The 26,466-nt window shown below is 45.2% G+C and overlaps 1 protein-coding gene across 1 annotated transcript in view; it reads right to left on the reverse strand.

Moving 5' to 3' along the window:
- The window catches only part of RFFL (ring finger and FYVE like domain containing E3 ubiquitin protein ligase), a 150,216-nt gene extending 124,370 nt beyond the window's left edge, over positions 1-25,846 (reverse strand). Inside the window, exon 1 of the mRNA XM_077296405.1 lies at positions 25,601-25,846. The gene's annotated coding sequence lies outside the window, so the exon portion shown is untranslated. The remainder of the gene's footprint in view (positions 1-25,600) is intronic.
- Between the last annotated feature and the right edge of the window lie 620 nt (positions 25,847-26,466).

The raw sequence follows: 26,466 nt of genomic DNA on the forward strand, positions 1-26,466 counted from the left end.
GTAATGGGATGAGTCTCTCAACTTCCACACTAACACAATTGGGGCAACCCTCGGACACCGGCTCTCCCTACACTGTGTTCCAAATTATTATGCAAATTGGATTTAAGTGTCAAACATTTAATTGTTTTGTTTTTCAAATAAACTCATGGATGGTATTGTGTCTCAGGGCTCAATGGATCACTGAAATCAATCTTAAAAACATGTGATAATTGGTTTTCCAGGTGATTCTAATTAAAGGAAAACTACTTAAAAATGATGTTCCACATTATTAAGCAGGTCACAGTTTTCAAGTAACATGGGAAAGAAAAAGGATCTCTCTGCTGCTAAAAAGCATCAAATAGTGCAATGCCTTGGTCAAGGGATGAAAACATTAGAAATTTTTCAAAAACATAAGCGTGATCATCGTACTGTTAAGAGATTTGTGGCTGTATCTGAGCACAAATGTGTTTGTGCTGATAAAGGCATAATGAGGAAGATTTCTGCCAGGCAAGTTCATCGGATTAAGGGAGCAGCTGCTAAAAAGCCATTACAAAGCAGCAAACAGATATTTGAAGCTGCTGGTGCCTATGGAGTCCCTCGAACCTCAAGGTGTAGGCTCCTTCAAAGGCTTGCTGTGGTGCATAAACCTACTATTCGGCCACCCTTAAACAGTGTTCACAAGCAGAAATGGTTGTATTGGGCCCACACATACATGAAGACTAATTTTCAAACAGTCTTGTTTACTGATAAGTGTTGAGCAACCCTGGATGGTCCAGATGGATGGAGTAGTGGATGGTTGGTGGATGGCCACCATGTCCCAACAAGGCTGCAACGTCAACGAGGAGGTGGAGGAGTCATGTTTTGGGCCAGAATCATGGGAAACAGCTGGTAAGGCCCTTTAAGGTTCCTGAAGGTGTGAAAATGACCTCTGCAAAATATATAGAGTTTCTGACTGACAACTTTCTTCTATGGTCTAAAAAGCAGAAACGTGCCTTCAGGAGCAAAATCATCTTCATGCTGACAATGCCCCATCTCATGCTGCAAAGAATACCTCTGAGTCATTGGCTGCTATGGGCATAAAGGGAGATAAACTCATGGTGTGGCCACCATCTTCCCCTGACCTCAACCCTATAGAGAACCTTTAGAGGATCATCAAGCAAAAGATCTATGAGGGTGGGAGGCAGTTCACATCCAAACAGCAGCTCTGGGAGGCTATTCCAACTTCATGCAAAGAAATACAAGCAGAACCTCTCCAAAAACTCACAAGTTCAATGGATGCAAGAATTGTGAAGGTGACATCAAAGAAGGGTCCTATGTTAACATGTAACTTGGCCTGTTAGGATGTTTTGGAGTTATATAGCTTTTTTGTTCAGTGAATGTGACCTCCTAATGCTGCAAATTCCACAAATGAGCATTTTCAGTTCTTTAAAACATATCAAATGTTTAGAAATTCTACTGTGCATAATAATTTGGAACAGTGCATTTTGAGTTTTTATTAATTTTGGAGATTATACTGTTATCATTGGGAGGTTTCTTCAATAAAATTCGATGTATAATCTAACGGGTGATGACTTTTATTAGACTGACTGTCATTTGCACCGACCATTTAGGAAAATCTGATAAAAATGTAATTTGCATAATAATTTGGAACATAGTGTAGTCATGCCGGCCTGCAACATCTGGTTCAATATGCTCTTTACTTCCTGATATAACTGTGGGAGAATTTGTCGGTAACTCTCTCTTATGGGTGCGGTGCTCCCAGTTGGTATTTTGTGTGTAATGGCCGTGGTGCAGCCAAAATCATCTTCATGGAGGGCAAAAACATCTTTATACCTCCCCAACAGAGCTTCTACCTGTTGCACCTGGATGTGTGTGAGTTCGGTCAACTCAGCCCGTATTCTTTCCAGTATGGGTTGGCTCTCTGATGTAATAAGATCCTGGTAGTGAAATAGAGTTTACTGACACAGTCCAGGGGTCCCCAGGTTGTAATTCCAGTTACACTGTTTGGGGGGTATTATTTCTATATATTTATATAAAACAGTAGTGGGACAAGCAGGGGGGGAATAGTAGTAAATAGGTTACAACAGTTTAACTTATCAGTCTCTGGGCCTTGGTGGAAGGTGGCTGGAAGATCCCTCGGTGGTGCCGCAGGCGGCGCGAGATGTCTCCGATCCGGTCCTGCAGAAAGGCGATGCACTGTCTCCTCACAGTGGTGAATCCTCCGGGTCCTTCGGCACATGGTCTCCTGGTACAGACACGAGATGTAGGGGTGTACAGGTCCTTCTCAAAAAATTAGCATATAGTGTTAAATTGCATTATTTACCATAATGTAATGATTACAATTAAACTTTCATATATTATAGATTCATTATCCACCAACTGAAATTTGTCAGGTCTTTTATTGTTTTAATACTGATGATTTTGGCCTACAACTCCTGATAACCCAAAAAACCTGTCTCAATAAATTAGCATATCAAGAAAAGGTTCTCTAAACGACCTATTACCCTAATCTTCTGAATCAACTAATTAACTCTAAACACATGCAAAAGATACCTGAGGCTTTTAAAAACTCCCTGCCTGGTTCATTACTCAAAACCCCCATCATGGGTAAGACTAGCGACCTGACAGATGTCAAGAAGGCCATCATTGACACCCTCAAGCAAGAGGGTAAGACCCAGAAAGAAATTTCTCAACAAATAGGCTGTTCCCAGAGTGCTGTATCAAGGCACCTCAATGGTAAGTCTGTTGGAAGGAAACAATGTGACAGAAAACGCTGTACAACGAGAAGAGGTGACCGGACCCTGAGGAAGATTGTGGAGAAGGACCGATTCCAGACCTTGGGGAACCTGAGGAAGCAGTGGACTGAGTCTGGTGTGGAAACATCCAGAGCCACCGTGCACAGGCGTGTGCACGAAATGGGCTACAGAGAAGCAGCACTGGACTGTTGCTAAGTGGTCCCAAGTACTTTTTTCTGATGAAAGCAAATTTTGCATGTCATTCGGAAATCAAGGTGCCAGAGTCTGGAGAAAGACTGGGGAGAAGGAAATGCCAAAATGCCTGAAGTCCAGTGTCAAGTACCCACAGTCAGTGATGGTGTGGGGTGCCATGTCAGCTGCTGGTGTTGGTCCACTGTGTTTCATCAAGGGCAGGGTCAATGCAGCTAGCTATCAGGAGATTTTGGAGCACTTCATGCTTCCATCGGCTGAAATGCTTTATGGAGATGAAGATTTCATTTTTCAGCACGACCTGGCACCTGCTCACAGTGCCAAAACCACTGGTAAATGGTTTACTGACCATGGTATTACTGTGCTCAATTGGCCTGCCAACTCTCCTGACCTGAACCCCATAGAGAATCTGTGGGATATTGTGAAGAGAAAGTTGAGAGACGCAAGACCCAACACTCTGGATGAGCTTAAGGCCGCTATTGAAGCATCCTGGGCCTCCATAACATCTCAGCAGTGTCACAGGCTGATTGCCTCCATGCCACGCCGCATTGAAGCAGTCATTTCTGCCAAAGGATTCCCGACCAAGTATTGAGTGCATAACTGAACATTATTATTTGATGGTTTTTTTGTTTGTTATTAAAAAACACTTTTATTTGATTGGACGGGTGAAATATGCTAATTTATTGAGACAGGTTTTTTGGGTTATCAGGAGTTGTAGGCCAAAATCATCAGTATTAAAACAATAAAAGACCTGACAAATTTCAGTTGGTGGATAATGAATCTATAATATATGAAAGTTTAATTGTAATCATTACATTATGGTAAATAATGAAATTTAACACTATATGCTAATTTTTTGAGAAGGACCTGTATGTCCGCGGCACAGCGGACGAAGGACACAGTTCAGCAGACAAGGCCGCAGAAGAAATACACAGTCCAGTGGTCACAGCCACAGGCGGTCTGGTTCTCAAGGGGCACCTCAGGGATATGGCTGAGCGGTGCCTCTGCGGTGATCAGCGGAACAATGCTATGCAGTCCATACTGGTCACTGTACAGTGCAGAGGTCTCTCTGGGCTCTGTGTCGTCAGTCATGATGGATTTGATTACCAGGTATGGCAGCATGGATAGCAGGCGTGGGTAAGTCTAGAGGGAGTCAACCGTCTCAGTGCTCACACGCTCGTTCCCCGCCAAAAGCCGTCTTCCCATGCACACAGCTATGTATCTCGGACCCACCCCCAGCAGTCAGGAGTCCTGACCTGCTCCGGTCAGAAATCTCTTCCCCCCGTAATAATGATGACAGTTCCAGCCCAGACACGCAGGAGGGACCGTTAGCCTGGTCCACCTCCTTACATACACATTAGTGATGAGTGAATATACTCGTTAGGGTGTGTTTCCACGTTCAGGAAACGCTGCGTGTTTGGCGCTGCGCAGAGCCGCAGCGTCAAACACGCAGCGTCCAGATGTTACAGCATAGTGGAGGGGATTTTATGAAATCCCGTCTCCACTATGCGTGGTAACACGCACTCGGCGGCCCTGCGACTCCGGACATGCTGCTCCTCTTTTAAGATCGCAGCATGTCCGTTTACCTTGCGGTGACGCTGCGCCGCTGCAAGGTAAAACGCAGGGCCCTATGTGTGGGGTGCGATGATGCTGGATGTGTACAATGATACACATCCGGCATCATCGTGTCACAGAAGGGGACGGAGCGGGTTTGCCGCTCCGTCCAAACCGCCGGCCATCCTGAAGGTGGACACATACCCTTACTCGAGATTTCCCGAGCACTCTCGGGTGTCCTCCGAGTATTTTTTAGCGCTCGGAGATTTAGTTTTTTTTGCCGTAGCTGAATGATTTACATCTGTTAGCCTGCTTGATTACATGTGGGGATTCCCTAGCAACCAGGCAACCCCCACATGTACTTATGCTGGGTAACAGATGTAAATCATTCAGCTGCGGCAAGAAAAACTAAATCTCCGAGCACTAAAAAATACTGGGAGGTCACCCGAGCATGCTCGAGAAATCTCGAGTAATGAGTATATTCGCTCATCACTAATACACATTCATATGAAAAGTGGCTACAGAGCCCTCCTAGCGGGGTGATTCGTTGGGTTGATCACTGGAGATGCTTTCTTAATATACATTCCGTGTACAGAGCTTTGTGCCCCCTAAGAAATGAAGAATCGATCACACTAGCTACACCATGGCATGACTGCAGTTAGGCAGTGTCCTGGGATCATATGACTGAGCCATGACAGGTGTGAGGGCTTGCTGAGCATTGTAGTACTGACACTAGTGGCCATGCCCTGCAGCGACCCTCTCCCCTGGCTGCACTGTGTGTACGCCTAGCTGGCTGCTGTATCTGGGTGAAGTTCTCTGCCTACAGCTAGTACTTTACATGTCATCACAGCAGCCAATCGCCTTCCATGTTTACAGTCTAAGGGGGTGTGACCAGTAACTCTGCCTCCTGATTGACCAAGAGAGTGGAAATCCCCGCCCCCAGGGCAGGCAAGCTCCCGGCCAATCACAGCGCAGAGTGCGTGTTTACAAGCAGAAGCAGAGGCGGCCGCTGGCGTCGGTGCTTGTTGTTGTCGGTTCTGTTATGGCTGCGGACGTGGAAAGCTTGGTCGTGTTCGAGCACGATCACTACGACGAGTACGACTACTACAACCTGCGGGAGTACAGCTGTGGGGCCGGCGGGAAAGGCAGGACCAAGAGAGAGATCGGCCAGAATGGCAACCGCCATGTTCCTGCCGGCCACGAACGGAAGATTGAGGAAAAGCTGCACAATAGCGAAGTGAAGCGGCGGAGAAGCCGCAGCTCGTCCAGCTAGACGGGCGCCTCCCTCAGGTGCGTGCCGGAGCCGGCCAGCAGGGGGCGCCTGCAGTAATGGTGGGGGAGCGGGGGATACTCGCCTGCGGTGCCGTGCTGTGCGGTGTGTAGGGGGAGGCTGCAGGCATGGTGCCACGTACACCTACTGTGGGGGGCTGCTGCCCGGCCAGGGGGTCTGTCTGTGGGGCTCATTCTCTGCTCTGTGATTCTGCTGTACTGGCAGCCATCACTTGTGTCAGCCATGGGTCCGTACAGACTGAGGTGGCAGATAGCACATTGTACAGCGGCCTCATGTGGTTTCAAGGGGTAAGCCAGGAGTATAATGGGAGAACTAGAGCAGACTCTCTGGCCTTAAAGGGAACCTGTCACCCCCTCAGGCGTTTGTAACTTAAAGAGCCACCTTACAAATGCTGCATTCTGAGGTGGCTCTTAGTTATGATGCCTGCACACGCTGAAATAATCACTTATAAAAAGTGCCCCCTCTTACCCTGAAATTGCCAGGGAGGCGGGTCTTTCCTTCCTAATCAGACGCAGCACAGCCGTCACTCCGGGCCTGTGCGCGCCGGGCGTCGCCTCTAGCTGCATTATCGTCTCCGACGCCTGCACTGTACGTTTTTTTTTCGGGCGTGCGCAATTGCGCTGTCCTTTGTACTTACAGCGCAGGCACTGGGGACGATAATGAAGCAAGAGGAGGGGTGCTCGGCGCGCACAGGCCCGGAGTGACGACTGTGCTGCGTCTGATTAGGAAGGAAAGTCCCGCCTCCCTGGCAATTTCCGGGTAAGAGGGGGCACTTTTTATAAGTGATTATTTCAGCGTGTGCAGGGAGCATAACTAAGAGCCACCTTGTCAGAATGCAGCATTAGTGCTGCACAAGGTGGCTCTTTTAGTTACAAACGCCTCAGGGGGGTGACAGGTTCCCTTTAATACACTTGCAGTGAGGGGGGCTGCAGGAATGCTAATCCCATATATGCCGTCACGTGTCCACAGCTCCCGACTCCGGAGAATCCTCACAGTGTGCGAGATGTGAGGATTCACAGGTCTGCAGCCGCATAGAGTGACTGCTAATTTGTATTCTTTACAAACTGGAAACATTGGGGGTGTCCTCGGGCGGCAGAGACGTGAAGTGCAGACACTGGGCAAGCTTAGAGCTAGCGGGCACAAATTGCAAAGGTCTCACACTGGTGAACGTCAGTCATGAGGATGGGTTCTGGTCCGACTCAGCCGCACCACGACGTCCCCATAGGGGAACAGCACTCGTCATTCACCGACCGGCCTCCTACTCTGATCACTGTGCACATTGGACTCGGATCTGACACCTGAGCATACAGCACTGCATAATAGCGGCGTAATTCACAGACTTGTCTTCCTATTGGGCAGCATGGGATCTGACTGCAACCGTGACAAGCACTATAAGGCTATGTGCACACTTAGGAAATGTGCTGCAGAATTTTCTGCACTAAATCTGCATCTCCTGGCAGAATCCGCAGGTGCTGATTTTCTGCAGTTTTTGTGCGTTTTTGGTGCAGATTTTGTGCAGATTTTACCAGTGCGGATTTTTATCATGGAGGGGTGCAGAAACGCTGCAGAACTGCACAAAAGAAGCGACATGCACTTCTTTGAAATCTGCAGCGTTTCTGCACGGATTTTTCTGCACCATGTGCACAGGTTTTTTTTTTTTTTTTTTCACATTGATTTACATTGTATTGTACATCACAGTGCAGATCTGCAGCGTTTCTGCAGAAGAAAAAAACGCTGCAGATCTGCACTAAATCTGCATCGTGTGCACAGGCCCCAAAGGCTAAAGCGGTCGCAGGTGACCAGTCACGCATGACATAGTTGCCATAGACTTTTATGTTAGTCCTTTACATGCAATGTTTCAGATTAGAATGTAGAGAAAATCCAGATTCAAGGATCCTCTAACAACATAACCGGACCAATGCAATGGATTCCTAGGCCTAGATCACAATCTGTGTTCATTAGGGTAACATGCCTGCTCTCCTGCGCACTGACAAGCCGCTGTGTATACATTGGCACCCAGTCACTGGTAAGAGGTGCCGGTGCTGCTATATACAGTGCACCCATCACTGTAATGTTTGCTTCTACTGCCTAACATTATTTATATGGAACTGTGGCTGTAATATGCTGTGCACGCTGTATATAGGGTAACATACTCATCTGCCCGATGCAGAGTTGGTGCAATTTTTTTGCTGGAATTTGTGATGACCTGATGCCAGCAAAGTGAATGAAAACCTGAAGTGTCATGCACATGTTGTGTTTTTTTTTTTTTTTTTTGTTTTTTCTTTTGTTAGTATTTTTTGACCTGCAGATTTGGTGCAAAAATTAACCTTAAGCATGTCAATTCTCTGACCTACCTCAAATCGATCAAAACCGCAGGCAAAAAACTCACGTTTTTGCAGCTGCATTTTTCCTTCCAAGAAGTGTTGCAGGAATGTTACTCCATGTGTGCACATAGCCTCAGAGTTACTTGGGAATCTATCTTCTTCATTGCAGCCATTTTCCCTTCACCCAAGCTGTGATTGTGTGGCAAGTAACACGTCCTCCTTCCATATTCTGTCCTTTTAGGTATCGGACTCTGACTTCTGTTTCTGACGTGTTTTGCGGTTTTGTGAATTGAGACGCAGCCCTGCCTCATAGAAGATGGCACCGCCGGGTGATTGCTGTGCCGCCTGCCCGGATCTGTAGGACGTGAGGAAATGTTCTGCGCTTACGGCTCGATGTGGAAATGTCTGTTGTGCCTGACATCGCCCGTGCAATAATGACTTCAGTGCTGCACATTATACTGTACCATAATGGTGGTGCTTTTATTAGCCGAAAGGTGGTTGTATAAAACAGTGGTTTTTATATTTCTGCTTGGTGTAAAAATAAAGCATTTTACAAAGTTCTGTGTCTGTGTTACCCATACTTCTGCTGGCCAAGCTCTGCACTCCCCAACATTGGTGTCAAGCATTGAGCAATCCATTGTTCTGACCTCCATAAATATAGAATGAAAATAAGTTTTTATTTTCATTTTTAAACTATAATTTGAAGAATATAAAATAAATTGGATGCTATAGGACGGTAATGGCACTAAGATTAAATGCATAGAACGTTTGTGGCCACTGGAGCTTTGGTTCAGAATGTATAGGACTGCCAATGGCTACAGTCTAGATCAGTGGTCCGTTTCCTTTCAGACCTTGAGAGCCACATTTAGACTCTTTTAGGTCTAAGTTGCGAGCCACATCCAGCTCCCACCCACCTCACTGTAGCAACACACAGAGCCCCCATTGCTGGTATGATGACAGCCTAAGATTTTCCACAGAGATCACACCAAGACAGTATACCAAGATCCAGAGGTTCCACAATACCTCCATTCAGTATTCTCCAGGGTGGATTGATTTAAATCACGCCGATTTAAATCATGATTTAAATCACGATTTAAATCAAAAGATTTTTTTCTATTTAAATCGGATCGATTTAAATCATGATTTTAATCATGATTTAAATCACTGATTTAAATCAAAAGGTTTTTTTTAATATAAATCACGATTAAAATGAGAAGTGAGAGCAGTGCGCATGTGCGCCCATAGTTACACGGACGAAACTAGGGGCAACGATCTAACGCCAGGGTGAGGGGGGGACCCCAAAGTAAGTAAAAATCTTTTTTGTTTTACTATATGGCAATAGGTAGGTGTTTAAAAGCAGCATGTCTTAATTGTATAAACTATTAATAGCCTCCACGTTTTGTTCATACTGCCCCTTTAATTCCACACTTCTAGCTTGGTTTCACTTTTGGTTTAGTTTCTTTTTCCATTCAGTTGACATGCCCAAACTTGTTGGATAGTCAGCATCCTACAGAAACCTCTGGAAGAGCATGGCATTGTGAATGTTACACCTATACAGCCTTTATTCTACTGAGTTAAACAACTCAGCTTTATCTCATGATGGAAGAACCTTTGGATGGTAAAATATTTTCCTCAAAAAGCAGATTATTGAAAAAAATCCGATTTAAATCAAAAAAATCCGATTTAAATCAAAAAAATCCGATTTTTTTGATTTTTTTAAAAAAACATTGATTTTTATCCACCCTGGTATTCTCGCATCAATCGCTCCCACACCATCATCCAGCTCCAAGCACCTACGCTGACAGCATCATCCGGTCTCCAGCTAACCATACTTAACCCATTTACGACCTTGGCCATATAGGTATGTCCAAGGTCACCTTCCCCTGTTTGCCGTGGCTCCAGCGATGAGCCCGCAACTTTTCCTGCACATGTCAGCTGATTTCATCAGCTGACGTGACCCTAACAGCCGTGGGTGGAATCGCGATCCACCCGCAGCTGTTAACAAGTTAAATGCCACTGGCAATCTGACAATAGCATTTACTATGATCGCAACGGAAACATGTCACAAACCCCACCCATCAGCGCCTGTGTCAGATGACTGCAAGTCACCGATGGGTTGGCATAACAACCCGAGGTCTGTAGGATACTCCTGTGGTTGCCATTGCCGGATGGCTATGAGCTGCAGCCCCGACTATTGAAGCAAGTAAAAAGGTTAAAAAAAAATAAATAAAAAAAAAGTAACTTTTTTTTTTCTTTTAAAAATACAAATGTTTAACTCAACCTTCTTTTGCCCCATTCAAAATAGAACAAATGAAAAAATAATTACACATATTTGGTATCGCAGTGTTCAGAAATGCCCAAGCTATCAATCTATAAAAAAAAAAAATCTAATCGGTAAACGGCATAATGAGAAAAAAAAAAAAAACACCAGAATTACATTTTTTGGGGGTCTCCATAACATTACATTAAATTGCAATAACAGGTGATCAAACTATCGTATCTACACCAAAATGGTATCGATTAAAAACGTCAGTTCGGCACGCAAAAGATAAGCCCTCATCCAGCACAAGATCCCGAAAAATAAAGACGCGTCGGGTCTCAAACTGGCAACTTTTTTTTTTTTTTTTTATACAAACCTTGGATTTTTCTTATCAAATTAAAAACAAAAAAACAAACTATACATGTTTGGTATCTACGAACTCGAAATGGTGAGAATTATAATAGCAGGTCAGTTTTAGCATTTAGTGAACATGGTGCAATTCCACAATTGTTTCACCATTTGTGGCAATTTTGCGACACTTTAAATTTTTTTTTTTCTCATTTTCCAGTACTGGGAAGTATACTTTTTTTTTTTTTTTTTTAATAATACTGGGAATAACGGGTGCTCAGGTAAGAGACTGTTCACACTGCTGTCCACTCTGTCTTTCTGATCTAATACTGGGGATGCTGAGGTAAGAGGGTGATCACACTGCAGTCCACCATGTCAATTTGATCCAATACTGGAAATGACAGATGTGTTGAGGTAAGAAATCGCTCACACTGTCTTTGTGCACACTGACCTATAAACTGATCTACCTTCATCGGTTTCAAAAACTGATCCGTTTCCTAGTCTCATAAGTTTTGCATATCAGACTCTGCCATTAAAATCTATGAGCATCCGTAAGCTTCGGATGCTTGTACTTCAGAGTCCCTTTTATAATTTAATTAGTTTTTTTCACTGATTGTTAATAGTCAATTGTTAAAAAAAAAAAAAAAAAAGTTTAGACTGTCTACTGATCAATGGGAAAAAATGGATAGCAAAAAATGATGCAACTAGAAGTACACATATGGAGAAAATCTGTCCATTCTCAAGGGTGTGTGACTCTTTAACCTTTGAAAAGGGGTGTTGGAGTATACCGCAGCTGCAGGCTTATGCCAGAGTGACTGTTTATTGTTAGGGCTTGTTATTATTATTTTATTATTATTTATTTATTGTTATAGCGCCATTTATTCCATGGCGCTTTACAAGTGAGGAGGGGTATACATAATAAAAACAAGTACAATAATCTTGAACAATACAAGTCATAACTGGTACAGTAGGAGAGAGGACCCTGCCCGCGAAGGCTCACAATCTACAAGGGATGGGTGAGAATACAGTAGGTGAGGTATTGTTCACACGATCCTTTTTTCGCTGTGGATTTTTCAGGTCCTGATTTGTGAAACCCGCAGTGCAAAACCTGCCCTGGTTTTCTCTGCGGTTTTCAGTCCTTTTTCTACTGCGGATTCCACTGCGGGTTTCCAGATGCATTTTCCTATTGGTGCTGGTGGAAACCCGCTGCGGAATCCGCAGAAAGAATTTACATGCTACTTCTTTTTTTCCGCTGAAAATCCGTGCTGATTTTCAAGCCGAAAAAAGGATAGTGGGCACAGCGGATTTCGTTTTCCATAGGGTAACTTTGTACTGTACCCTGCATGGAAAACGTCTGCGGATCCGCAGCTGCAAATCCGCAGCGAAAACCGCATCGTGTGAACATAGCCTTAGACTTTGTTAAACCAGGACTCAAACTCATCCACTGTCCTCATCTGTTAACCAATCGTTTTCTGCAGGTTGTGACCTGGCGACTTGTTCCAGTGTTTTCTGGGCGAGCTGGACTTCAATGTAAGTCTGTGTCACACTGGGTGAGGGAAAAGCAAGGTGCACAATAACTGGGAGAATGAGGGGAAGCCCAAACACGTGGGGAGTGGAGACAACTAGGCAGATCTAACACCCTGTCTCGCCAGACGTCCCAAAATAGGTTCCGCACCTATCACCAAGCAGGAACCTAATCCCTGCCTGACCCTAGGCAGTGGATTGGGAGGGGATGTGGTAAGCACTACTCAGCCCCCACTACAACTAAAGACAGGGTGGACAAACGAGGGGATACACTTAGCTTGAGAAGGCCACCACTGAGATATCACGCCAGCAAACTTTTGAGTCCTAGAGGGAGTAGGTAAACACTTCATAACAGATGTAAAAATCAAGAAAGTGCTTGTAGAGCTAATCTCAATTACCTTCTACAGCTGGATCCAGGATGACTGTCTATCACATCTGACACACCCATGACACTATGGGAGCCAGAACAAGGATATCGTGGACTTATATTGAGCTCTTGTGACCGTTACCTCTGACTTCTGGTCAGTCAGAAGTTGCAGTAATGAGAAGGGGGATTGCAACTGGATCAGCATCGAAAACAGCTGAAGATGGTGGCTGGCAAGTATAATACTAGGGTCAGGGACCTTACATTAGTGACACCACTCCAGTGCTGAAGTAAAAAAAAAAAAAAAAGTTGGTGTTTTATGACTGCACTGTCTGATCCCTTTGTTGTGTATGTCGTTCACTTTTCCTCAATATTGCGCTGATGGAGATAGTGGTTGCTGTAAGTCCCACGTAAAACAGTTAATTCTTCTACAATGTCTGTTTCTGCTGAAATCTCTGCTCGTGTCCGCTGGGCAGACAATGTGTCAGGATGCTGCCAGCGGTGGTGCAAGAAGCACAATGAAGTGCAGGCAGAGCTGTATTATTTGCTCGGCGATCCAGAACTCCAGGAGCTCTACCCTCTCTCTTGGACTTTCCAGCATCAGCAGAATCTAGAATCAGTTTAACATTGTTGAACATATTTTAAAGATTGCTGTCCTTACTGGACAACCCCTTTAACATGGCTAGGGCTTTCTTCATACCATATAAGTAATAGTATGCAAGAAATATACCCCAAGTATTCATCAACTGTATACACTCGACTTATATCATACAGTGGTTCACAGTCCATTGACTCCAAAAGTAAAACTCGTGCTGTCTGTATCAGTTTTTTAGTTGGATTCCTTGAAAAATGCAGCTGTAATATACTTTTCAATAGAGTGAAAATATATACCAATAGGGTGCCTTTGGCATATACTGTATGTCTGGTCTATTATAGGTGTTTGATATTTCCGGCGAATGCATTAATGCACATAAAACAACACTTTTGTATACAGATTGTATAGAGATTGGCTGCTGAAGTCAACAGCAACATGTACAAAGTCCAGCAGAGCGCCTGGGAAGTGGCAAAATAGTAGCAACTGAGCATTATTAAGATATTTCATTAACCCAAATGTTTTACACCATTCTAAGCTGGATAACCCATTTAAATAAAAGTTGTTCTGACTTCTTCCTCCTAGCAATCTGTTTACTGGTAACAGGTAAGGCTTATAAGAAAAATGTTGTATATCATGGTGTAGCATAGTTGGGAAGGAGAGAGTTAAAGTCCAGCTCTGCAGAGTCTTGATTAGATACACCTGTTTGCTAAGAACCAGTAACTTCATGGAGGATGCTGGATGAAGCAGAGGTGAGTGTACTGCAGGTGAGGGTCCAGCCAAAATGCCAGCTGTAGCTGAGAGAGAGAGACATGCCAGGGTCTCCCTCTGAATGGAGTGACTGCAGAGTCAGTCCGTCTGCTGGATGTAGCAAGCTCTGAAAATAGTCTGCACAGGCCGTGTGCAGAAAACCACATGTATCAGTGGCTGCTATGGACTATAGCTGTTTTGTGTGACCAATCAGGAGCTAGCTCAGCCGTTTGAGTATCCTGGGTTGGTTGTGTTTAGTTAGAGCATGCACAAGGCTAGGAATTTATGAGTTTGTTTTGGTGCTGTGCAGCCTGTGTAAAGTAATAAAAGCAGCACATGTTTGAACCAAAACTGCATTTTCTGTGTGAATACTACCTAAGGTCTAATGCCTACTAGAGAGAGTAAAACCCTGTGCACTATATAGTATAATTGTGGCTCCCCTGTGAAGCTTAGCCTGTGTTTTTGTTTCACAAGAGCACTAACATGGTAGTTACAGGGTAGGCCCCCGACTGCCATTTTAATCCATTAGTTCCCTGCGATTGTGTCACTGTGGATCTATGCACGCACATTGGCAATGATGTCATTTAGAAGTTGCTGTCAGAGATCACCTTAGACATTTAAATGTTTAAGACGTGATGATTGTAGTATGCTCACTGCAGTTACAGGCAGATAACAGCCATGTTTGGAAGGAAAAATATGAATAAGGAATGGAATAATAAATCAATTATAGACCCTATAAATAAACTATTTCAAATACATAAACAAAATGTAATAATTGTAATATTTTACTTTATTAATGACACTAGCTGAAGAGCCCGGAGGTGCCCAGGCATAGTAACTAACTGTGGTTAGTTATAGCACCTCGCCTCTCATTTTCCCCCTCACTCCTCTCATTTTCCACTTCACTCCTCTCATTCCCCCAACACCTGTCATTTTGACCTCACACCTGTCATTTTCCGATCACTCCACTATTTTCCCTCCTTTCATTTTGCATTCACACCTCTTCATTTTCACCTCACACCTCTCATTTTCCCCTCAGTATATACTAGTATGTCATCTCCTGTATATAGTATATACCTGTATGTCATCCCCTCCTGTGTATAGTATATATCTGTCATTTCCCCCTGTATATAGTATATACCTGTCATCTCCTCCTGTATATAGTATGTACCTGTGTGTAATCTCCTGTATATAGTATACTGTATATGTGTGTCATCTGCTCCTGTGTATAGTATATATCTGTATGTCCTCTCCCCCTGTATATAGTATATCCTGCTCTGTGGTTTGTCGCGTCTCGCATGTTTACTGGCGCCATTTTATTGAAGCAAAAGTTGTTTTTTTTTAACACAATATTAACCCCTTAACGACTGTCGATACGACTTTTAACGGCGGCAGTTAAGGGGCCTTATTCCTCTTGCACCTCACGCTCCTCCTTTATACACAGTACTTTTCTGCAGCACAGCTTTTCTCCTTTATTGTCGCCTCCTCCTGCACCTCACACTCCTTTTCCATATACAATTGGAAAGACTTGATCCCGAGAGAAATTGCACTAATTGCAATAAAGCGTATCGTATACACAGCCTACTTCTTCTGCAGCACCACACTTTTCTCCTTTAAACCTCGTTCACACGTTATTTGGTCAGTATTTTTAACTCTGTATTTGTAAGCTAAAACTTGGGAGTAAAACAATCAGAGGAAAAGTTTATTAGAAACACGTCACCACTTCTGTATTTTTCCCCCACTTGTGGTTTTGGCTTATAAATACTGAGGTAAAATACTGACCAAATACTGAACATGTGAATGTCGCCTTCACCTGCAGCGCCTCACTCTTCTCTATACACAGTCTCATACTGCAGCAGCACCTCACACCTCTCATTTTCCCTCTCACTCCTCTCATTTCCCCCCTAACACCTGTAATTTTCCTATCACTCCACTATTTTCCCCTCACTCCTTTCATTTTGCATTCACACCTCTTCATTTTCACCTCACACCTCTTTTTTCCCTCAGTATATACCTGTGTCATCTCTTCCTGTATATAGTATATACCTGTGTCATCTCTTCCTGTATATAGTATATACCTGTGTCATCTCCCCTGTATATAGAATATACCTGTGTGTCATCTCCTAGTATATATACCTGTATGTCCTCTCCCCTGTATATAGTATATACCTGTAAGTCATCTCTTCCTGTATATAGTATATACTTGTATGTCATCTCCCCTGTATATGGTATATACCTGTATGTCATCTCCTCCTGTATGTATTATGTACCTGTGTGTCATCTCTCCTGTATATAGTATATACCTGTATGTCATCTCCCCCTATATATAGTATATCCTGCTCTGTGTTTTGTGTCGCGTCTCGCAGGTTTACCGGCACCATTTTATTGAAGCAAAAGGGTTTTTTTAACACAATATTAACCCCTTAACGACTGCCATTACGACTTTTAACAGCGGCAGTTAAGGGGCCTTATTCTTCCCGCACCTCACGCTCCTCCTTTATACACAGCACTTTTCTGCAGCAGTTTTTCTCCTTTATTGTCGCCTCTTCCTGCACCTCACACTCCTCTTCCACATACAATTGGAAACACTTGATCCCGAGAGAAATTGCACTAATTGCAATGAAGCGTATCGTATACACAGCTTACTTTTTCTGCAGCACCACACTTTTCTCCTTTAGACCTCGTTCACACGTTATTTGGTCAGTATTTTTACCTCAGTATTTGTAAGCTAAAACAATCGGAGGAAAAGTTTATTAGAAACATATCACCACTTCTGCATTTTTCTCCCACTCTTGGTTTTGGCTTTTAAATACTGAGGTAAAATACTGACCAAATACTGAATGTGTGAATGTGGCCTTATACACAGCCTCCACCTCCAGCGCCTCACTCTTCTCTATACACAGTCTCATACTGCAGCAGCACCTCACACCTCTCATTTTCCCCCTGACATCTCTCATTTTCCTCCTTGCATCTCTATATATGAGGCTCCTCCCTTTCCCTGGACATCATGCCTCACAGGAGCAACTCCATTCTAGATGTAGCCTGTGCCCATACCTCCCAACCGTCCCGGATCCAGCGGGACTGTCCCAAATTTGACAGTTAGCCCGCGATCCCGGGCGGGATATTAGTTGACCCGTACTGGTTGGGAGGTGTGTAATATCCCCCGGTCAGCTCCCTGAGTCCTTGCACCCGCAGAGCAACACACCACATATTGGCTGCTCTGTGCGTACAGGACCTGTGATGAAGTCACAGGATGGGAGGAGTCAGGGGGTCACATGATCGGGAGGACCTCCGTGTACAGGACTCTGCTGGCTGTCATGACGCTGGACGAGGGTAAGCGTATGTGTGAGGTCAGGAGGTGTTTACAGTGTGGATGTAGCATAGCCGTGTGTGTACGAGGTGTATGGATCGGAGCAGCGTGTGAAAGGTGTATGGAGCGGAGTCGTGTGTGTAAGAGGTGTACGGGGCCGTGTGTACGGAGCACAGCCACGTGTGTACAGATCGGAGCAGCGTGTGAAAGGTGTATGGAGCAGAGTCGTGTGTGTAAGACGTGTACGGAGCGGAGCCATGTGTGTAAGGCTGGGGTCACACTTGGCGTAAGACAATACGCCACGTATTATACGTCCGTACTACGGCCGTAATACGGAGAAATGTTCCCAAAATAGTGATCCGTAGTCAGGGTGTGTCAGCGTATTTTGCGCATGGCATCCTCCGTATGTAATCCGTATGGCATCCGTACTGCGAGATTTTCGCGCAGGCTTGCAAAACCGACATCTAATGGATTTATGTGCTCAAATGTTAGGGAAAACATATATATATATATATATATATATATATATATATAATGTCATTGTGACACATATATATATATTCTGTATTTAGATTTCAATCAGCGCGATCTATGTGAAAAGTCGGTAATTCAATTGCCGGCTTTTTATTTCTCCTGCACAAACCCGACAGGATATGAGACATGGTTTACATACAGTAAACCATCTCATATCCCCTTTTTTTTGCATATTCCACACTACTAATGTTAGTAGTGTGTATGTGCAAAATTTTAGCGCTGTAGCTGCTTAAATAAAGGGTTAAATGGCGGAAAGAATTGGCGTGGGCTCCCGCGCAATTTTCTCCGCCAGAGTGGTAAAGCCAGTGACTGAGGGCAGATATTAATAGCCAGGAGAGGGTCCATGGTTATTGGCCCCCCCGTGGCTAAAAACATCTGCCCCCAGCCACCCCAGAAAAGGCACATCTGGAAGATGTGCCTATTCTGGCACTTCGCCACTCTCTTCCCACTCCCTGTAGCGGTGGGATATGGGGTAATGAAGGGTTAATGCCACCTTGCTATTGTAAGGTGACATTAAGCCAGATTAATGATGGAGAGGCGTCAATTATGACACCTATCCATTATTAATCCAATTGTAGGAAAGGGTTAAAAAACACACACACACACACATGATTTAAAAGGATTTTAATGAAATAAACACAGCGGTTGTTGTAATAATTTATTGTTCTCTCAAATCCATTTGCAGTCCCTCGCTTGGCAACATAATAAACGCACAAGATACATACCTTCTGATGTACTGTCAGGTCCAACGAGGTAATCCATCTGAAGGGGTTAACTAATATTACAAGCAGGAGCCCTGCTATAATGCAGCTGTGCTCCGTGCTTGTAATTCCCCTGCGAATGAATGAAATGTAGGTCATTGACCTACATTTCATTCATTCGCGGTGAGGCGCCCTCTGGTGGATGTTCTCATGAACTGCAGCCTGGGAACTTTTTCCCACGCTCCAGGTCATATGAGGACATCCACCAGAGGGCGCATCACCGCGAATGAATGAAATGTAGGTCAATGACCTACATTTCATTCATTCGCAGGGGAATTACAAGCACGGAGCACAGCTGCATTATAGCAGGGCTCCTGCCTGTAATATTAGTTAACCCCTTCAGATGGATTACCTCGTTGGACCTGACAGTACATCAGAAGGTATGTATCTTGTGCGTTTATTATGTTGCCAAGCGAGGGACTGCAAATGGATTTGAGAGAACAATAAATTATTACAACAACCGCTGTGTTTATTTCATTAAAATCCTTTTCAATCATGTGTGTGTGTGTGTTTTTTAACCCTTTCCTACAATTGGATTAATAATGGATAGGTGTCATAATTGACGCCTCTCCATCATTAATCTGGCTTAATGTCACCTTCCAATAGCAAGGTGGCATTAACCCTTCATTACCCCATATCCCACTGCTACAGGGAGTGGGAAGAGAGTGGCCAAGTGCCAGAATAGGCGCATCTTCCAGATGTGCCTTTTCTGGGGTGGCTGGGGGCAGATGTTTGTAGCCAGGGGGGGCCAATAACCATGGACCCTCTCCTGGCTATTAATATCTGCCCTCAGTCACTGGCTTTACCACTCTGGCGGAGAAAATTGCGCGGGAGCCCACGCCAATTTTTTCCGCCATTTAACCCTTTATTTTAGCAGCTACAGCGCTAAAATTTTGCACATACACACTACTAACATTAGTAGTGTGGAATATGCAAAAAAAAGGGGATATGAGATGGTTTACTGTATGTAAACCATGTCTCATATCCTGTCGGGTTTGTGCAGGAGAAATGAAAAGCCGGCAATTGAATTACCGACTTTTCACTAACAGCGCTGCGTATTTCTCGCAAGTCACACTGCTGGACCGTGTGGAATCCGTATTTTTCTCGCCCCCATAGACTTTCATTGGCGAGTTTTTTGCGCAATACGCTGACAAACGCAGCATGCTGCGATTTTGTACGGCCGTAGAAAGCCGTATATTACGGATCCGTAATATACGGCTGATCGGAGCAGCCCCATTGAGAATAATTGTGCCGTATGTAATGCGAGTTTTACGGACGTAGTTTCTGCGCTCTTACGTCCGTAAAACACGCATGTGTGACCCCAGCCTAAGAGGTGTGCGGATCTGAGCAGAATGTGAAAGGTGTATGGAGCAGAGTCGTGTGTACGAGGTGTATGGAGCAGAGCCACATGTGTACAGAGCAGAGCCACGTGTGTGCGGAGCAGAGCCATGTGTGTACAAGGTATACGGAGCGGGGCAGCGTGTGCAATGTGTATGGAGCGGAGCCGTGTGTGTGCAAGGTATATGGAGCGGAGCAGCGTGTGCAATGTGTGTGGAGCAGAGCCGTGTGTACGAGGTGTATGGAGCGCAGTCGTGTGTGTACGAGGTGTATGGAGCGCAGTCGTGTGTGTACGAGGTGTATGGAGCGCAGTCGTGTGTGTACGAGGTGTATGGGGAGGAACCGTGTGTGTACGAGGTGTATGGAGCGCAGTCGTGTGTGTACGAGGTGTATGGAGCGCAGTCGTGTGTGTACGAGGTGTATGGAGCGCAGTCGTGTGTGTACGAGGTGTATGGAGCGCAGTCGTGTGTGTACGAGGTGTACGGAGCGCAGTCGTGTGTGTACGAGGTGTACGGAGCGCAGTCGTGTGTGTACGAGGTGTACGGAGCGCAGTCGTGTGTGTACGAGGTGTACGGAGCGCAGTCGTGTGTGTACGAGGTGAGCAGAGCCGTGTGTGTACGAGGTGTACGGAGCGGACGCTGGCTATGTCGGATCGGAGCAGATATTGCTCCTCGCTCTGACACTGACTGGCACAGGAGACACGGAGAGGTCTTTATTAGTGGCGTATCACAGCTGCAGCGACGTGAGCAGTCAGCGGCGCAGCTGGATGACACCATTCAGCGCCGTGGGAGTGGAAGCTGCCGGCTGCTGCGAGGGTGCGCGGTGAAAGGTGTGTGTGTGTGTGTAGTGATGGAGAAGGCAATGATGGGGGTGGGGTAACCATGTGTGGCCATTACACTGTACCCAGCATTGTGTGGGGCCATTATACTGTATGGAGCATTGTGTGGGGCCATTATACTGTACCCAGCATCATGTGTGGCCATTATACTGTACCCAGCATAATGTGTGGCCATTATACTGTACCCAGCATCATGTGGGGCCATTATACTGTACAAAGCATCATGTGGGGCCATTATACTGTACGGAGCATTATGTGGGGCCATTATACAGTATGGGGCACTGTGTGGCCATTATACAGTATGGAGCACTGTGTGGCCAATATACAGTATGGAGCATCATGTGTGGCCATTATACAGTATGCAGCATCATGTGGGCCCATTATACTGTATGGAGCATGACGTGGGGCCAGTACACTGTACGCAGCATCATTTGGGGCCATTATACAATATGGAGCATCATGTGTGGCCATTATACAGTATGGAGCACTGTGTGGCCATATTTTTTTTGTTTATAATTATTGTTTATGAAACATTGTGATCAGAAGTGCTAAATGGGTGTGGTTGGGGCGTGACTAGTTGTCAAATGGGTGTGGTCAGAGGTGTGGCCTAAAATTTGCTAACTTTGTCCCTCTTTCCCTTCCTCAAAAGTTGGGAGGTATGCCTGTGCCTGCTATGTGGAGTGGGCATGGCTCGATACACATATATATATATACACACACACACACACGCTCAACTTTAGATATATAGATGACATACATGATTAAAATACATAAATATTAAAAGGAACCTCTCGGTACGCTCACCTCTCCTACGCCGTCTATATGGACATGTAGGTCATAGGAAACTGAATAATTGGATATCTTGATATCTGTGATCCGATGTCTTATGCCAGAGAAAGCCACATTTTTCTTATATGTAAATGAGCTGTTCAGGACTATGGTCTAGACATAGATCTCCCTGAGAATCTGCCTCCAGAGATTAAGTGAAAAGGGGACATAACCAGTGTAAAACACGTAGATCAGGAGAACAGACTGTCAGTCATTACATGTCTCCCCCAGGTAACACCCCCTTTCATTTAAAATAAGCTCTGGAGGCAGATTCTTAAGAATATTTGTGTCCGGCCCACAGATCTTAAAGGGGTTTTCCTCGATTCGGACAATCTCTTCTCAATGACTATGTAAAAAAACATGCAGCTTGTTATACTCACTTCCAGTTGTTATGTCATGTGAGTCCCCCATAGAATATAATGTAGCACCCTCATATGGCATAATGCAGCCCCCCTCATATAATATAATGCAACCTCCCACAGAATCTAATGTAGCCCCCTCAAAGTATAATGTAACCCCTCATAAGGCAGCCCCCCATAGAATATACTGTAGCCCCCTCACAGGGCATAATGCAGCTCCCCTCATATAGTATGATGTAGCCCCCTGAGAGAATAATGCAGCCAACCACATATAATATAATGCAGCCCCTCCACAGAATATAATATAGCCCCCTCAGAGTATAATGCCACCCCCTCATAAGGCAGCCCCCCATAGAGCATAATGCAGCTCTCCTCATATAGTATGATGTAGCCCCCTGAAAGGGTATAATGCAGCCCCCCTCCACCACGATCATTGTTCTCCCCCTCCAACCCCATCATTGTACTCATCACCACCTGCATCATTGCCTTCTCACCCACCACGTCGATCATTTCCTCCTCCCTCACCACCATTGTCTTTTCCACCACTACCATAATTGTCCTTTACACCAGAGGTGTCAAACTGCATTCCTCGAGGGCCGCCAACAGGTCATGTTTTCAGGATTTCCTTAGCATTCCACAAGGTGCTGGAATCATTCTGTGCAGGTGATTAAATTATCACCTGTGCAATACAAGGAAATCCTGAAAACATGACCTGTTGGCGGCCCTCGAGGAATGCAGTTTGACACCTCTGCTTTACACCACAACCATCATTGCTTTCTCCCCACCACCCACATCATTGCCCATTCCAACACCTCCATCATTGCCTCCCCCACCACCATCATCATTGCCCATTCCACCACCTCCATCATTGCCTCCCCCACCACCATCATTGCATTCTCCCCTACCACCCCATCATTGCCCATTCCACCATCATCATTGCCCATCCCACCACCAACTTCATTGCCTCCCCCACCACCATCATCATTGCCTCCCCCACCACAAAAATCATTGCCTCCCCACCACTATTATTGACTTCTCCCCCACCACCCCATCACCCACATCATTGCCAATCTCCAATACACATACACACAACACCACTATCATACATACAGCACCACACACAGACAGCACCACATCACTCTCACACACACACACACAAAGCACCGCACCACATACACACACAGCCACACAGGCAGGCAGTAACACACACAGCACCCACTCACCTCTCCACCACACGTTCCCAGCAGCTGCAGCACATCCCAGCAGCATCCTCTCTGAAACAGCCGTGCTGAGTCATAAAGGAAGTGGCGGGCAGGAAAGAGGACGGCATCGTATCCCTGCAGCTTCGCTCCGGTCCCAAGCTGCAGGGATCGCATTAGGGATTGCCGCCCTTTAGGGGCCACCTCCGGGGGCCCTGATTCAGCAGCATCGGTGGGCACTGTTAGCCTCAGCCTGCGGCTAACGCTGCCCGCTATTAAGGTGAAATGGTATTCACTCCTCTGCACGCCCATGGGGGCTTGGGGAAGAGTGAATATTCATTTCTCTTTAGCAGCGGGGACAGGCTCCTGTCTCTAGCTGCTGCTCTCTGGCATCGGGAGGGCCCCCTTTGACCCCTGGAGCAGTGGGGGCGCTGGCCAATATGCCTGCAGGTGTCAGTGCCTGGGCCCACCGAAGAATCTTCTGGTTCTCTGGTGGGCCAGTACGACCCTGTAAATATAGCTGTTGTTATCTTATGAGGAACATAGTGATTGAGGAGTGGTTGTCTGAGTAGTGGGCAACCCCTTTAACAGTCATTATATATTAAGAAAAATGTGGATTTCTCTGCAATAAGACATCAGATCACAGATATCAAGGTACCAGTTTATTCAGCTTCCTATGACCTACATGCCCATATAGATGGCTTATTAGAATTGTTGATCCTACTGACAACTTCCCTTTAAAAATAAGTGAGGAAGAAGGCCAATACATAATAAGTCACGTATTACCAGAAATAGTCACTAGGTGGCGGAGTTACACTACTGTAGTTATATCACTGTAGTAATATATTAAAATACATTGCAAAGGCAACCTAATATGTCATATAGTGTTATATTTGGCCATAGATATATTAATTAGGCAGATATATATCATTCAGAAGAATATGCTATTATCCACACATAGTCAACCCTGGGTGAAGTTGGGTCAAAATGCATTTTAGGGTCTGAGGTGACGGCTGATGTAGTGATATTTATTCATTCTGCACTAGGAGTGGTTAGTACCATAGTCTTTTACATGACATATTTCTGCCTAATTATTATATCTATGACCAAATATTACAATATATGAAAATTAGGTTGCCTTTTCAATGTAGTTTAACATTATTGTGCTGTACTGTACATGTGAAAAGGGGTTGCATACAAACCCCAAATATAAAATGACAGAGAACAAGATAACATTGATAGACTGACCAGTGGGGAGAGGCCCTGCCCTCGTGGACTTACATTCGACAGGGTAATGGGAAAGGAGACTTGTTGGTGGGTTGCGGCAGCCCCGGAGGTGGTGAAGTGACAGTGGTGTCACTGTAGGCAGCAGAGTTAAGTTATTTTTCATTTGAACCTAATCTTTTAATTTACACCTTTTTCAAAGTCTGTTTTATATGTCTTCGCCTATATTTTTGTTATGTTCACCGTTGTAGGGGAGTTTAGCAATTCCAGATACTTTCAGCTGATTCATCAGTTGCAACTTTTGAAAAAATTGCTAAATTTCTGCAAATGTACTGAATTTACCCTTTGGAGTGATTTTATGAATACCAAGTATTTTGGTGGGAATTGTGTTGCAAAACATGCTTTTTAAATATACAAATATCACTGGCACCCACCACTAGTGCCCACTAGGTGAGTGGGAATAAACTGTAGAATCCCCCAGCTGCTGGTATCCCCAGAAAATGTGCCACTTCTGTAAAAAAACAGTACATATAATAGTAACCGATACCGCGCTTGGGTGATTAAGGCTACTTTCACACTAGCGTTAACTGCATTACGTCGCAAATGCGTCGTTTTGCCGAAAAAACGCATCCTGCAAAAGTGCTTGCAGGATGCGTTTTTTCTGCATTGACTAACATTAGCGACGCATTTGCGACGCAATGACACACGTCGCAACCGTCCTGCGACGGTTGCGCCGTGCTGTGGCGGACCGTCGGGAGCAAAAAACGTTACATGTAACATTTTTTGCTCCCGACGGTCCGCTTTTTCCGACCGCGCATGCGCGGCTGGAACTCCGCCGGAACTCCGCCCCCACCTCCCCGCACTTCCCCGCACCTCACAATGGGGCAGCGGATGCGCTGGAAAAATGCATCCGCTGCCCCCGTTGTGCGGCGGGGACAACGCTAGCGTCGGGGACCTCGGCCCGACGCACGGCGACGGGCCGAGCCCGACGCTAGTGTGAAAGAAGCCTAAGATGAGCTATTCCTGACTGCAGGAGTGCAACCAAAAAAGCATGAGTGTGTGCAGCAATAGATTATGAAGATGATACGCTGTACCTAGTAGTGAACCCAATTATTACCTACTGCGTAGGCTGCCAACCTGCTTGCTCCTAGGGGTATATGCTGTAGATCCAGGTATAAATATACCCCGGCAAAGATAACCATCAACACGTATGGTGCCCGTAATTGATGGATTTATCGCGCTTGTGTGCTAAAATAAACTGAGCAGTAAAACTCTTACCGTATTAAAGTGTAGTTGGCAAGATGACGTGTGCTGCACTGAAATCCCACAAAGTTGCTCGTGGTGGATCCCGGGGGTAGTATGCAGCGTCTTACCGGTAGGAGCGGCAGGTATGGGGGCAAAGTTGACCTGCGGATGGTAGCGGTCAGGTGGGCGCACGTGTGCTGGTGCTGCTGTGACCAGTGTAGGGTGTCGCTGCTCAGTGCACAGCCAGGGAACGTCCCGGCCGGAGGCGTCCTTGGTTACACTGAAGAAAAAATGGCCGCCGCTGACAAGCAGCGTGTGACGTCACAGGCCTACGGAGCCTTGCTAGGACAAAAGAGCTAACCGACTCATTTCAAAGGGTAAACGCCCTTCTTCATCAGGGTTGAAGCCCTGTGTAAGAGCTCCTCTTATATACATAACTCCACTACACAAATGTGCCTGCCCCCTAGACCTCTAAATCCCGCCCCAACCTGCCTTGATCCATGTTTGCCCAAGATAACAGCCTATTGCCACACCGCAAAGTCCGACCCCCCTATGGTCTTAGGATTATCCAAGAATACATGACTAATGTCAGATATTATTTAGGACCCTGGCTGCACGTTACCTATATATATGGACCATGTTCAAAAACTGTGTAAAAAAACATTAAAAATACATTTACCAAAAAAGAAAAATATGTAAACCCAATGATCACCTTTATTATTAAAAATGCTTAAAATCATACATATGATGTTCTAATAGCGCCCCTCGCATCCTGCCCAAATATCCAATGATGCACTATTGTAACGTATGCCATTAGAATGTATATGTATCCATATACATATAAATATAAACAAATACAAAAAAACCTGTGTACCAGGCTATATCACCATGTAAATGCA

This window comes from Ranitomeya variabilis, chromosome 3 (assembly GCF_051348905.1).
Source record: "Ranitomeya variabilis isolate aRanVar5 chromosome 3, aRanVar5.hap1, whole genome shotgun sequence".
NCBI classification, from domain to species: domain Eukaryota; kingdom Metazoa; phylum Chordata; class Amphibia; order Anura; family Dendrobatidae; genus Ranitomeya; species Ranitomeya variabilis.